Genomic DNA, 13,772 nt, shown 5'->3' with positions numbered 1-13,772 from the left:
CCTGTAAAAACGCCATCCCATAATCCCAATTCCTTCGTCTCCACCACATCTGCTCCCAGGAGGACCAGTTCCAATACCGTACAGCCCAGATGGCCTCCTTCTTCAAAGATCGCAGATTCCCCCCAGACGTGATCGACAATGCCCTCCACCGCATCTCCTCCACTTCCCGCTCCTCTGCCCTTGAGCCCCGCCCTCCAACCGCCACCAAGACAGAACCCACTGGTTCTCACCTACCACCCCACCAACCTCCATATACAGCATATCATCCACCGCCATTTCCGCCACTTCCAAACGGACCCCACCACCAGGGATATATTTCCCTCCCCTCCCCTATTAGTGTTCCGCAAAGACCACTCCCTTCGTGACTCCCTCGTCAGGTCCACACACCCCCACCAACCCAACCTCCACTCCCGGCACCTTCCCCTGCAACCGTAGGAAATGCAAAACTTGCACCCATACCACCTCCCTTACTTCTCTCCAAGGCCCCAAGGGATCCTTCCATATCCACCACAAATTCACCTGCACCTCCACACACATCATCTATTGCATCCGCTGCACCCGATGTGGCCTCCTCTATATTGGGGAGACGGGCCGCCTACTTGCGGAACGCTTCAGGGAACACCTCTGGGATGCCCGGACCAACCAACCCAAACACCCCGTGGCTCAACACTTTAACTCTCCCTCCCACTCCACCGAGGACATGCAGGTCCTTGGACTCCTCCATCGCCAGAACATAACAACACGACGGCTGGAGGAAGAGCGCCTCATCTTCCACCTGGGAACCCTCCAACCACAAGGGATGAACTCAGATTTCTCCAGTTTCCTCATTTCCCCTCCCCCCACCTTGTCTCAGTCGATTCCCTCAAACTCAGCACCGCCCTCCTAACCTGCAATCTTCTTCCTGACCTCTCCGCCCCCACCCCACTCCGGCCTATCACCCTCACCTTGACCTCCTTCCACCTATCACATCTCCATCGCCCCTCCCCCAAGTCCCTCCTCCCTATCTTTTATCTTAGCCTGCCTGGCACACTCTCCTCATTCCTGATGAAGGGCTCTGGCCCGAAATGTCGAATTTCCTGTTCCTTGGATGCTGCCTAACCTGCTGTGCTTTAACCAGCAACACATTTTCAGCTGAAATTAATTGATGCATCGCTAATTGCAGGAAGTAAAATGGAACTCCCTTATCCTAATCCTCTGGATAGTCTTGACCATAAGTTCTCAGCATGGTTTTAAAAGTTTGATTCCATGGTATCAGTGGATTTGAATTGTTTTATCCTTAAGCTATCCATAAGTTCCTTGAATAATTTTGGTGTAATATACCACCCTTTGACTGTATCTCTGTGGATAGTCCGTATCCAATAAAATATCTGAGTAACTCTTCTACAATCCTTTTAGCTGTGATACTGCAAAATGGAATGGCCTCTAGTAATCTAGTAGATATATCCATTATGGTCGAGTAAAAAATGAGATCTGCAGATGCTGGAGATCACAGCTGCAAATGTGTTGCTGGTCAAAGCACAGCAGGTTAGGCAGCATCTCAGGAATAGAGAATTCGACGTTTCGAGCATAAGCCCTTCATCAGGAATAAGAGAGAGAGAGCCAAGCCGGCTGAGATAAAAGGTAGGGAGGAGGGACTAGGGGGAGGGGCGATGGAGGTGGGATAGGTGGAAGGAGGTCAAGGTGAGGGTGATAGGCCGGAGTGGGGTGGGGGCGGAGAGGTCAGGAAGAGGATTGCAGGTTAGGAGGGCGGTGCTGAGTTGAGGGAACCGACTGAGACAAGGTGGGGGGAGGGGAAATGAGGAAGCTGGAGAAATCTGAATTCATACCTTGTGGTTGGAGGGTTCCCAGGCGGAAGATGAGGCGCTCCTCCTCCAGCCGTCGTGTAGTTGTGTTCTGCCGGTGGAGGAGTCCAAGGACCTGCATGTCCTCGGTGGAGTGGGAGGGGGAGTTAAAGTGTTGAGCCACGGGGTGATTGGGTTGGTTGGTTCGGGCGGCCCAGAGGTGTTCTCTGAAGCGTTCCGCAAGTAAGCGGCCTGTCTCACCAATATAGAGGAGGCCACATCGGGTGCAGCGGATGCAATAGATGATGTGTGTGGAGGTACAGGTGAACTTGTGGCGGATATGGAAGGATCCCTTGGGGCCTTGGAGGGAAGTGAGTGTGGAGGTGTGGGCGCAAGTTTTACATTTCCTGCGGTTGCAGGGGAAGGTGCCGGGGGTGGAGGTTGGGTTGGTGGGGGGTGTGGATCTGACAAGGGAGTCACGAAGGGAGTGGTCCTTGCGGAACGCTGATAGGGGAGGGGAGGGAAATATATCCTTGGTGGTGGGGTCCGTTTGGAGGTGGCGGAAATGGCGGCGGATGATACGTTGTATGCGGAGGTTGGTGGGGTGGTAGGTGAGAACCAGTGGGGTTCTGTCTTGGTGGCAGTTGGAGGAGCGGGGCTCAAGGGCGGAGGAGCGGGAAGTGGAGGAGATGCGGTGGAGGGCATCGTCGATCACGTCTGGGGGGAATCTGCGGTCCTTGAAGAAGGAGGCCATCTGGGCTGTGCGGTGTTGGAATTGGTCCTCCTGGGAGCAGATGCGGCGGAGACGAAGGAATTGGGAATATGGGATGGCGTTTTTACAGGGGGCAGGGTGGGAGGAGGTGTAGTCCAGGTAGCTGTGGGAGTCAGTCGGTTTATAATAGATGTCTGTGTTGAGTCGGTCGCCCGAGATAGAAATGGAAAGGTCCAGGAAGGGGAGGGAGGAGTCTGAGACAGTCCAGGTGAATTTCAGGTCGGGATGGAAGGTGTTAGTAAAGTTGATGAACTGTTCAACCTCCTCGTGGGAGCACGAGGCAGCGCCGATACAGTCATCGATGTAGCGGAGGAAAAGGTGGGGGGTGGTGCCAGTGTAGTTGCGGAAGATGGACTGTTCCACATATCCTACGAAGAGGCAGGCATAGCTGGGGCCCATGCGGGTGCCCATGGCAACTCCTTTAGTTTGGAGGAAGTGGGAGGATTGAAAAGAGAAGTTATTCAGGGTGAGGACCAGTTCAGTCAGTCGAAGGAGGGTGTCAGTGGAAGGGTACTGGTTGGTGCGGCGGGAAAGGAAGAAGCGGAGGGCTTTGAGTCCTTCGTGATGGGGGATGGAGGTGTACAGGGACTGGATGTCCATAGTGAAAATAAGGCGTTGGGGACCGGGGAAGCGAAAATCCTGGAGGAGGTGGAGGGCGTGGGTGGTGTCCCGAACGTAGGTGGGGAGTTCTTGGACTAAAGGGGACAGGACCGTGTCGAGGTATTGGGAGATGAGTTCGGTGGGGCAGGAGCAGGCTGAGACAATGGGTCGGCCGGGGCAGGCAGGTTTGTGGATTTTGGGCAGGAGGTAGAAACGGGCGGTGCGGGGTTGTGGGACTGTGAGGTTGGAGGCGGTGGATGGGAGATCCCCTGAGGTGATGAGGTCCTGGATGGTCTGGGAGATGATGGTTTGGTGGTGGGAGGTGGGGTCGTGGTCAAGGGGGCGATAAGAGGAGGCGTCCGCGAGCTGGCGTTTGGCTTCAGCGGTGTACAGGTCAGTGCGCCAAACTACCACCGCGCCTCCCTTGTCTGCGGGTTTGATGGTGAGGTTGGGATTGGAGCGGAGGGAGTGGAGGGCTGCACGTTCTGAGGGTGAGAGGTTGGAGTGGGTGAGAGGGGTGGACAGGTTGAATCGGTTGATGTCACGGCGGCAGTTGGCTATAAAGAGGTCGAGGGCGGGTAGGAGGCCAGCACGGGGTGTCCAGGTGGATGGGGTGTGTTGGAGGCCCCGGCCGACCCATTGTCTCAGCCTGCTCCTGCCCCACCGAACTCATCTCCCAATACCTCGACACGGTCCTGTCCCCTTTAGTCCAAGAACTCCCCACCTACGTTCGGGACACCACCCACGCCCTCCACCTCCTCCAGGATTTTCGCTTCCCCGGTCCCCAACGCCTTATTTTCACTATGGACATCCAGTCCCTGTACACCTCCATCCCCCATCACGAAGGACTCAAAGCCCTCCGCTTCTTCCTTTCCCGCCGCACCAACCAGTACCCTTCCACTGACACCCTCCTTCGACTGACTGAACTGGTCCTCACCCTGAATAACTTCTCTTTTCAATCCTCCCACTTCCTCCAAACTAAAGGAGTTGCCATGGGCACCCGCATGGGCCCCAGCTATGCCTGCCTCTTCGTAGGATATGTGGAACAGTCCATCTTCCGCAACTACACTGGCACCACCCCCCACCTTTTCCTCCGTTACATCGATGACTGTATCGGCGCTGCCTCGTGCTCCCACGAGGAGGTTGAACAGTTCATCAACTTTACTAACACCTTCCATCCCGACCTGAAATTCACCTGGACTGTCTCAGACTCCTCCCTCCCCTTCCTGGACCTTTCCATTTCTATCTCGGGCGACCGACTCAACACAGACATCTATTATAAACCGACTGACTCCCACAGCTACCTGGACTACACCTCCTCCCACCCTGCCCCCTGTAAAAACGCCATCCCATATTCCCAATTCCTTCGTCTCCGCCGCATCTGCTCCCAGGAGGACCAATTCCAACACCGCACAGCCCAGATGGCCTCCTTCTTCAAGGACCGCAGATTCCCCCCAGACGTGATCGACGATGCCCTCCACCGCATCTCCTCCACTTCCCGCTCCTCCGCCCTTGAGCCCCGCTCCTCCAACCGCCACCAAGACAGAACCCCACTGGTTCTCACCTACCACCCCACCAACCTGCGCATACAACGTATCATCCGCCGCCATTTCCGCCACCTCCAAACGGACCCCACCACCAAGGATATATTTCCCTCCCCTCCCCTATCAGCGTTCCGCAAGGACCACTCCCTTCGTGACTCCCTTGTCAGATCCACACCCCCCACCAACCCAACCTCCACCCCCGGCACCTTCCCCTGCAACCGCAGGAAATGTAAAACTTGCGCCCACACCTCCACACTCACTTCCCTCCAAGGCCCCAAGGGATCCTTCCATATCCGCCACAAGTTCACCTGTACCTCCACACACATCATCTATTGCATCCGCTGCACCCGATGTGGCCTCCTCTATATTGGTGAGACAGGCCGCTTACTTGCGGAACGCTTCAGAGAACACCTCTGGGCCGCCCGAACCAACCAACCCAATCACCCCGTGGCTCAACACTTTAACTCCCCCTCCCACTCCACCGAGGACATGCAGGTCCTTGGACTCCTCCACCGGCAGAACACAACTACACGACGGCTGGAGGAGGAGCGCCTCATCTTCCGCCTGGGAACCCTCCAACCACAAGGTATGAATTCAGATTTCTCCAGCTTCCTCATTTCCCCTCCCCCCACCTTGTCTCAGTCGGTTCCCTCAACTCAGCACCGCCCTCCTAACCTGCAATCCTCTTCCTGACCTCTCCGCCCCCACCCCACTCCGGCCTATCACCCTCACCTTGACCTCCTTCCACCTATCCCACCTCCATCGCCCCTCCCCCTAGTCCCTCCTCCCTACCTTTTATCTCAGCCTGCTTGGCTCTCTCTCTCTTATTCCTGATGAAGGGCTTATGCTCGAAACGTCGAATTCTCTATTCCTGAGATGCTGCCTAACCTGCTGTGCCATATCCATTATGGTCAACAAATACTGATTCCTACTTTTTGCTTTAGGTAAGGGTCCTAAACAATCAATTAAGACTCTTATAAAAGGGTCTTCAAATGCAGGAACGGGTATTAATGGTGCTGGTTTCATCACTGCCTGAGATTTTCCAATTACCTGACATATATGACATGTCCAGTAAAACCACATCCTTATACAGTCCAGGCCAATAAAATATTTTTGTGTTTTGGTTTGAGTTTTCCTTCTTCTCAAATTACCTCCTACTGGTATCTCATGTGCTATCCATAACACTTCCTTTCTGTTACCCACCGGTATTACAACTAGATGAACTTCTGCCAGTTTCTCCTCAGTTTGAAAATATGTTGGTCTCAATTTCCTCATCAAGATGTTATTTTTAACATAGTAATATTCTGGGATACACTCAGATTCTTCTTCTGCGAATGACATTTGATCCTACTGCTTTAGTTTTTCATTTTTCAGTTGTAATTCAGTGAATTTCTCTGAACTAAAAATATCCACTTTGTCCTCCACCTGTTCTTGTTTTTTTTTCTCAAGCATTTGATCAAACATAGTTCTTGATAATTGAACTTCAACTTCCTTATCTTTATTCTATGGTTTGTCCTCTTGTTTCCAACTGTGACTTTGTGACCTTGTTACCACACAGTTCAGGAACAATCTCAGGATATACTTCCCATTGCACCTAAGTTGCCTGATTTTCCACTGGCTTTTAACCACCATAGGCACCACTCCCACCCATGATCCAGCTATATCATTACCAAGAATGAACCATATTTCCGGAACTCCGAATTTCTCTATTACTCGTACCACCACTTCACTACATTTCACTGGACTTTCCAACCTCAGTTTACATATGAAACCATACTCTTCACACCATGAATTCCACATATTACCACCCTTTGTGGCAATAATCCTTCTGAATTACTTATCTCCTCACCTCTCATCATCAAAGATTGACTTGCTCCCATATCTCTTAAAATCTTAACTTCTTTACCTGTTCCTCCTGGCATACATGAGTAAACCTTACCCATGCAAGTTAATTCTTTAAAGAGATCTGGCACTTGCTTCTCAACTGACCCCTGGTGAGATTGTATACTAGTTGGCAGCTCTTTTAGCTAATAAAGTGTTTTTCTGCTGTGCTTTCCCAGCACCACTCTACCCCAGAATCTGGTTTCCAGCATCTGCAGTCATTGTTTTTACTTTTACCACTTCAACAAAACTCACTGGCTTATTCTGTTTTCCCAAATCTGTCTTCCCATTTCTTTTTCTAAATCACCAGCATTGCAACTTTATGTGCTCTATTTTATTGTAGTGAAAACACCTGAGCTTTTTAACATCTCTTTCCCCCTCATGGGTTTCCTTTTTACCCTGTGGTAAGCTATCTTTACTATCTTCAATGAGACCACCCGAGGATATCTCTTTCCCCCAGTTTCTATCCCTCATGGATTGAAAGTGATGTCAGAAGTCAAACTTAGACCTATGAACCAACTCATAATCATCTGCTATTTCCACTGCTTATCTTGCAGTCGTAACACTCTGCTCTTCCACATGACTCCTCAGCACTTCAGGGAGTGAACTTATGAACTTCTCCAAAATAATCGTTTCTCTAAGAGTGTCGGATGTTTGATCTATTTTCAACGCTATTATCCAGTTATCAAAATTACTTAGAGTCATAGAGATGTACAGCATGGAAACAGACTCTTTAGTCCAACCCGTCCGTGCTGGCCAGATATCCCAACCCAATCTAGTCCCACCTGCCAGCACCTGGCCCATATCCTTCCAAACCCTTCCTATTCATATACCCATCCAAATGCCTTTTAAATGTTGCAATTGTATCAGCCTCCACCACTTCTTCTGGCAGCTCATTCCATACACGTACCACCCTCCGTGTGAAAAAGTTGCCCCTAAGGTCTCTTTTATATCTTTCCCCTCTCACCCTAAAACTATGCCCTCTAGTTCTGGACTCCCCAACCCCAGAGAAAAGAGTTTGTCTATTTATTCTATCCATGCTCCTCATAATTTTGTAAACCTCTATAAGGTCACCCCTCAACCACCGACACTCCAGGGAAAACAGCCCCAGCCTGTTCAGCCTCTCCCTATAGCTCAAATCCTCCAACCCTGGCAACATCCTTGTAAATCTTTTCTGAACTCTTTCAAGTTTCACAACATCTTTCTGATAGGAAGGAGACCAAAATTGCATGCAATACTCCAACAGTGGCCTAACCAATGTCCTGTACAGCCGCAACATGACCTCCCAACTCCTGTACTCAATACTCTGACCAATAAAGGAGAGCATACCAAACGCCTTCTTAACTATCCTATCTCCCTGCGACTCTACTTTAAAGGATCCTTTCAAACTGTATGTAGTCTGACATGGTCCCTCCTTAAATTCCTAAAATGGTCTCTGTAGACTTTTGGTACTAAATCATATGCACTTAAGTTAGCTTTATTCAACCTCATCATACTCCTCTGACAATGATGCAAATAGTTACTCTTCGGAGGGTCGGTGTGGACTGGTTGGGCCGAAGGGCCTGTTTCCACACTGTAGGTAATCTAACCTAATCTAATCTCATTAGCCCCACCTACCAACTTTGTTTGGATCAAAAATATCCACATGGTCATCGGCCATTTCATTTGTTTAGCTTCTTTCTCAAATGAAGTGAAAAAAGCTTCGACATCCTTCTTGTCAAACTTAGGCAACTCTTGGACATGTTTAAACCAAACCCTATCAGACCTATGGCTCCGCCAGGATTGCTCTCCATCACTGTCCTTATCACTACTTATACCTTACATCTCTACCTCCTCCATTTTAAGACAACTTTGAGTTTTCAGTTCCAACCTCTGAAGTACAAACACTCTCACTTTCTTCCTTTCTTTTATCCCTTTCTTCTCTCTCTTTCTCCCATTCTTCGGCTAGCGCTTTCCTTTCTTATTCTTTTTCCACTACTTTTAAAGGCAATTCAATTTGTTTAATTTCCTTTTTGTGTTCAAGCTGCCTCATTTGCAATTACATTTTAGCCATTTCCTAAGATTCCGATGGCATTCCTGGCAAATGTAAATGCTGCGTGATTGCCACAATTATCTCCCCTTTCCTCGCAGACACCAGCATCTTCAGCTTGTTTGGCAATTCCAAATGCTTTGCCTTGCTCACTTTCCGTAAAACTCCTGAAGCGATTCCTTCCACCCCCAGAAAACACTTAATGACTGAAAAAGCCATTCTTACGCAAAGCATATCTTAAACTAACTGAATGCAACACCCAAAATAAGAACAACACCAATACCAACACTCACTTCTCACTGCCTTTGAGACCAACAATCCTAAACCCAACCTAGAATTAGAGATTTTGATCCTGACAAGAACCCCCAGTTTGTTATGGTCCAGACCAAACCCTCTCAAAATATAATAAGAAGATAGCCTAGACCCCAAGTTTTTCTTGTTTTAAAGGCAAGTGCCAAATTTTACATTCCAGATGCAATTCTATTGGTCAAACTACAAGTCTTGAAGCAAAATATACGTTATTCATACATTATAGTAACAATACAAAAAAAAGAAGTTTGAAACTATTGGAAAACTTAACAGAATAATACATTGTTTAATTGCTAAACATAAACTGTTCCAATATAGTAACTTCCCATAAACACACCCTTGGCAAAGATAAATTCAGTTAAATGGATTGTGTCACATGAGGAAAAACATCAAGAGAAAACTCTGACAGAGCGTGGCAGGGAGATATGTACTGCTGCTTGCAAACCCAGCTTCAAGAACCCAGTAATTGCTACTGAAAACTAAAACTAAAACAAAACCTGGTTCATTGGGAGCTTGCCCCCACCCATTCAAACTGCTTCTATCCCAACTTTAAAAAGAACCCTAAGTTCTCACAATCTGTTTACTGGTTTTGGAGTGGATTGCCCTGCTCCTCTTCTACAACCTTTTATTAAAAAACACAGGACAACATACACCTTTTAAATCCAGAGTTTCATCACAATATGAGAGAGAGAGAGGAATATCAGCTTATATTGATAGGGTGAGATATGTTAGCCTGGGAGGAATTGATGTGGACACAGACCAGTTGTAATTTCTGTGCGTTGTGATAGGTTGTTTTCAAGATCTGAAAAAGTTTTAAAATCCTGGAATGTATTTGGAAAGTGCAGAAGTACAGTGAGCTGCAGCTTTCATTGAGCACATGTTGACCCATTCCTAAATCCAGGGTTATTTGAATTTGTTAGAAGGCAGGCCATGATTATAACATTGTGTCAGAGGCACTCTCCTGATTGAGCTGACTTGAATCCTTCCCATCCAAGCAAGGTCACCTGGGATCTGAGTGAGATTGAAGAATTGCTGACAATCACATTTCTCTCATCTCCAACAAGAGCACAGTGTATTTCTGGGAATTGCTCTGTCATGGATCGATTAACCTCTTGTTTTGCCCTTAGAGCCATCAGAAGGCCCAATGTGAATTCCTCTCTTGCTGTCAGTAAACAAAATTCCCCACCACATTTATCTGGGATGGGGAATGAAGTCCAGGCTTCCTTGTAGATGCTGCCAGTAAAAAAAGGCACTTGGGATTCTGTTATTTGGCACCTTCAATGTACTAAAATATATATAATGTGCTTCACCAGAGGGCTTTCAAACAATACTTGATGCAGGTTCACATTAACAGACAGTGGGAGAAGCCACCAAAGCTTGCTGAAAGAATTGTGTTTTGAAGGGAAAGATTCAGGGAGTGTATTCCAAGGTTCATGATCTGGACCAAGTATCCTCATGATCAATAAGACTTCTGTCACCTTAATATTGCCTGTCTCTCTCTCTGTTCATCTGCTGCTGATATTTTCAATCAGGTTTTGTTGCCTCTAGACTTGACTATTCCAATATGCTTCTGGCCAGCCTCCAACATTCTCCTTTGCATAATCTAAACATTATCCAACGTTCTGGTGTCAGTGTTCTACCTCACACTAGCTCCAATTCAAACATTAATGCTGTGCATGATCTTACATGAGAATAAAAGAAAGGAGCAGAAATAAACAATTTAACCCAGCAAGCGTTTTTTTTTCCCCTCTCTCTCTCTCTGGCTTTTAGTTAAGCAATACCTTACTTCTAAAATTCTAATCCTTGCTTCCAAATTCCCCCAAGGGCTGATCCTTCTCTATCCTTATAACATTCTGTGGACAGACAACCCTGCAATATCTCTATATTCCTAAAATGAGATACATTTAGTCAAAGCATTTCATCTTGGCATTCATCAGGAAAATTCCCAACAATACCACTTCCAAGAGGAACACTAGCATTTGCACTGTAGGAGAGGGGGAGAATTGATTGATTGGCAAATGGACTTTGATTGGTATAGATGTTTCATAAACAATACATCCATTAATGCTGATTGACAGATAACTGCTAGGGTTTGTTTAAGTTGTAAACTAGACAGATTAACTTGTATTGGTCAATATGCTGCCTTGAGGAATGAGCTGGTGAATTGTTCTCATCTATTTTATCAATTTATAACAGGGGAAACTATTCACTGGTTGAAGTCATATCTCACACATAGGAAGGTGGTTTGATTGTTGGAGGTCAGTCATCTCAGCTCCAGGATATCTCTGCAGCAGTTCCCCAGGATAGTGTCCTAAGCCTAACCATCTTCAGCTGCTTCTTTACTGACCTACCTGCCACTGTAAGGTCAGAAGAGGGGATTGAACAATGTTCAGCATCATTCGCAATTCCTCAGATACTGAAGTAGTCCATGTCTTTCTTATTAGGCTGGAAGTACCTAACAGGTTCTTTTAGGTCTGAATAAAACGATTACAAGAAGGTCACTGTGCTTTTATATAAAACAAGTTTATTAGCTTAATCTACTTAAAATATATTAGAGACATACACAAACAAATAAGTGAATCTATTAGCTTATTTTAGAAATGTTTAATGAGTCTCACTGCCCTTTTTGTAATGGCTGGTCTGGAGAACTCAGAGTTCCTGAAGATATTGTAAACCTGGTCCAAAGTGGAGTTCCCTGAATAGGGCAAAGTCTCTGATATTCATTCTATTCTGAGTGAATGGTGAATGAATGAATGCTTTATTGTTATGTGTATTTTAAAGTAAGAATACAACAAAATACAGTGAAAAGCTTTCACTTGTTGCCAAGATTCTGCCCCATTTTGAATACTTTAAGAATAAAGCTAAAAAAAGAGAAAGATATAGCTTGAAGAGAGTCCATCAGTCTTGAGGCAGCTTATCACCATCAACGACGGCTCCACTGCCATCCCTCCTCCAATGCTTCGTTGCCATCTACACTGGACCCAACCAAACTCGAAGTTGCTGATCCTCAGGCACCAACTTTAGTCGCTGGGCTGATACTCCTCTGCCACTGCCACCTGACCTGGACTAACCAATGTCAGAATTGCATCTGTTCGCCATTAGGCCCATCTCCTCAATGTTATTGTGACGCTCTTCCACCACCACCTCACTACTTCCACTGCTGGATCCCATCAATGACAAAATCACCCATGCTCAGTCGCCATCTTTCACCACAGGGCCAACCTCATCGACACCACCTCTGCTGATGTATCAGCTGCCAATTCTGATGCCAGGTTCTGTACTCACCCCAGAAATGTAAGTAAGTGCTCTCTCAAGGTCTGCGCTGGGCCCACTCTCATCTAAGCTGGGCTTGACTGAAGGCCGTGCTGTACTCGCTCTCCTCCACACTGTGCCCACTTGATATCAGCATGTTGGGTCCATTCGAGGTCCATAGTACTTTAAATACTTTCCCAGACATTCGATTACATTAAAATACAACACCTTTCTAGGTGTCTTTGTGTGACAGCCAAGCAGGACAATTCACACAACAGTGTAGTCCTCAGGCAAAACAAATGGCTTTTGCATTCGACCTGTTTCCCACATATTTATTTTCCTACTTTATTTCAATCGCTCACTGTCTTGTCCAATTAACCCTTCATGATAAACCGGTAATGATCTGGTTTGAAGATATCTTTTTTAATCCTATCACTACGATGTTCAAATGAATCAAGACTTAGATAATATCCAGGTTTGGGCTGACAAGTGGTAGTTAACATTCATGCCACACAAATACCAAGCAATGAGAGTCTCCAATAAGAGACAATCTAACCACTAGCCTTTGACATTCAATGGCCTAACCATGATTGATTTCCACACTCTCAACATTCCTGGGGTTTATGATTGACCAAAAACTGGACTGGACTAGCCATATAAACACAATGGCTACAAGAGCAAATTAGAGGCTAGGAATACTGCATCGAATTAGTCATCTCCAGAGTGTCTCCACTATCTACAAAGCACAAGTCAGAAGTGCGACAGAGTACTCCCCATTGACCTGGATGAGTGTAGCTCCAACAATACTCAATCCAGGCCAAAGCAGCCCACTTGACTGGCACTATATCTACAAAGCATTCTTCCCCCACTCCACTGTTACTCAGTAGCAGCTGTGTGTATCATTTACTGTGCTGAAAATCACCAAAGATCTTTAGATAGCACTTTCCAAAGCTATGGTCCCACTATCATCAAAAAGGACAAGGGCAGAATTTACATGGGAATACCACCACCTGCAAGTTCCCTTCCAAGCCACTCACCATACTGACTTAGAAAATGTTGCCATTCCTTTAGTGTTGTTGGGATAAAATCCTGGAATTCCCTCCTTAATGGCAATGACATGGACTGCAACGGTTCAAAAGGGCAGCTCATCACTACCTTCTCAAGGGCAACGAGGGATGGTTACCAAACACTGACCCAGTCAACAATGCTCATATACCATGAAATGAATAAAAAAGAATGGGTGCAGTGTCTGTATGTGTTTTTTTTGGCTGGAAAGAACAGGGCCCTATATATTAAGCTACGTAGCTCAAGTGCATGGAAAGACACCACATTGCAAGTCCAGCTGACAAGTTGTAGTACACATATTGGAGCAAAGACAATCAGGGATACATAAGAGGCCAGAATTGGTGGAGTGCAGAAAATTCTGAGGGTCATAGGGTTAGATGAAGGTTCAGAGAGAGGGAAGGACAAGGCCATGAAGGAATTTGAAAACAAGAATGCCAAGTCAGTATACGCAGGACTGGGTCGAATAGCATTTACATTAAAACACAAGCAGTTTGTGTTTTAGATGCGATGTTTACAGGGGGTGTAATGTGGGACGTTAG

This window comes from Hemiscyllium ocellatum, chromosome 2, assembly GCF_020745735.1.
Source record: "Hemiscyllium ocellatum isolate sHemOce1 chromosome 2, sHemOce1.pat.X.cur, whole genome shotgun sequence".
In the NCBI taxonomy this organism is placed as follows: domain Eukaryota; kingdom Metazoa; phylum Chordata; class Chondrichthyes; order Orectolobiformes; family Hemiscylliidae; genus Hemiscyllium; species Hemiscyllium ocellatum.
This window is presented reverse-complemented; position numbering follows the sequence as displayed.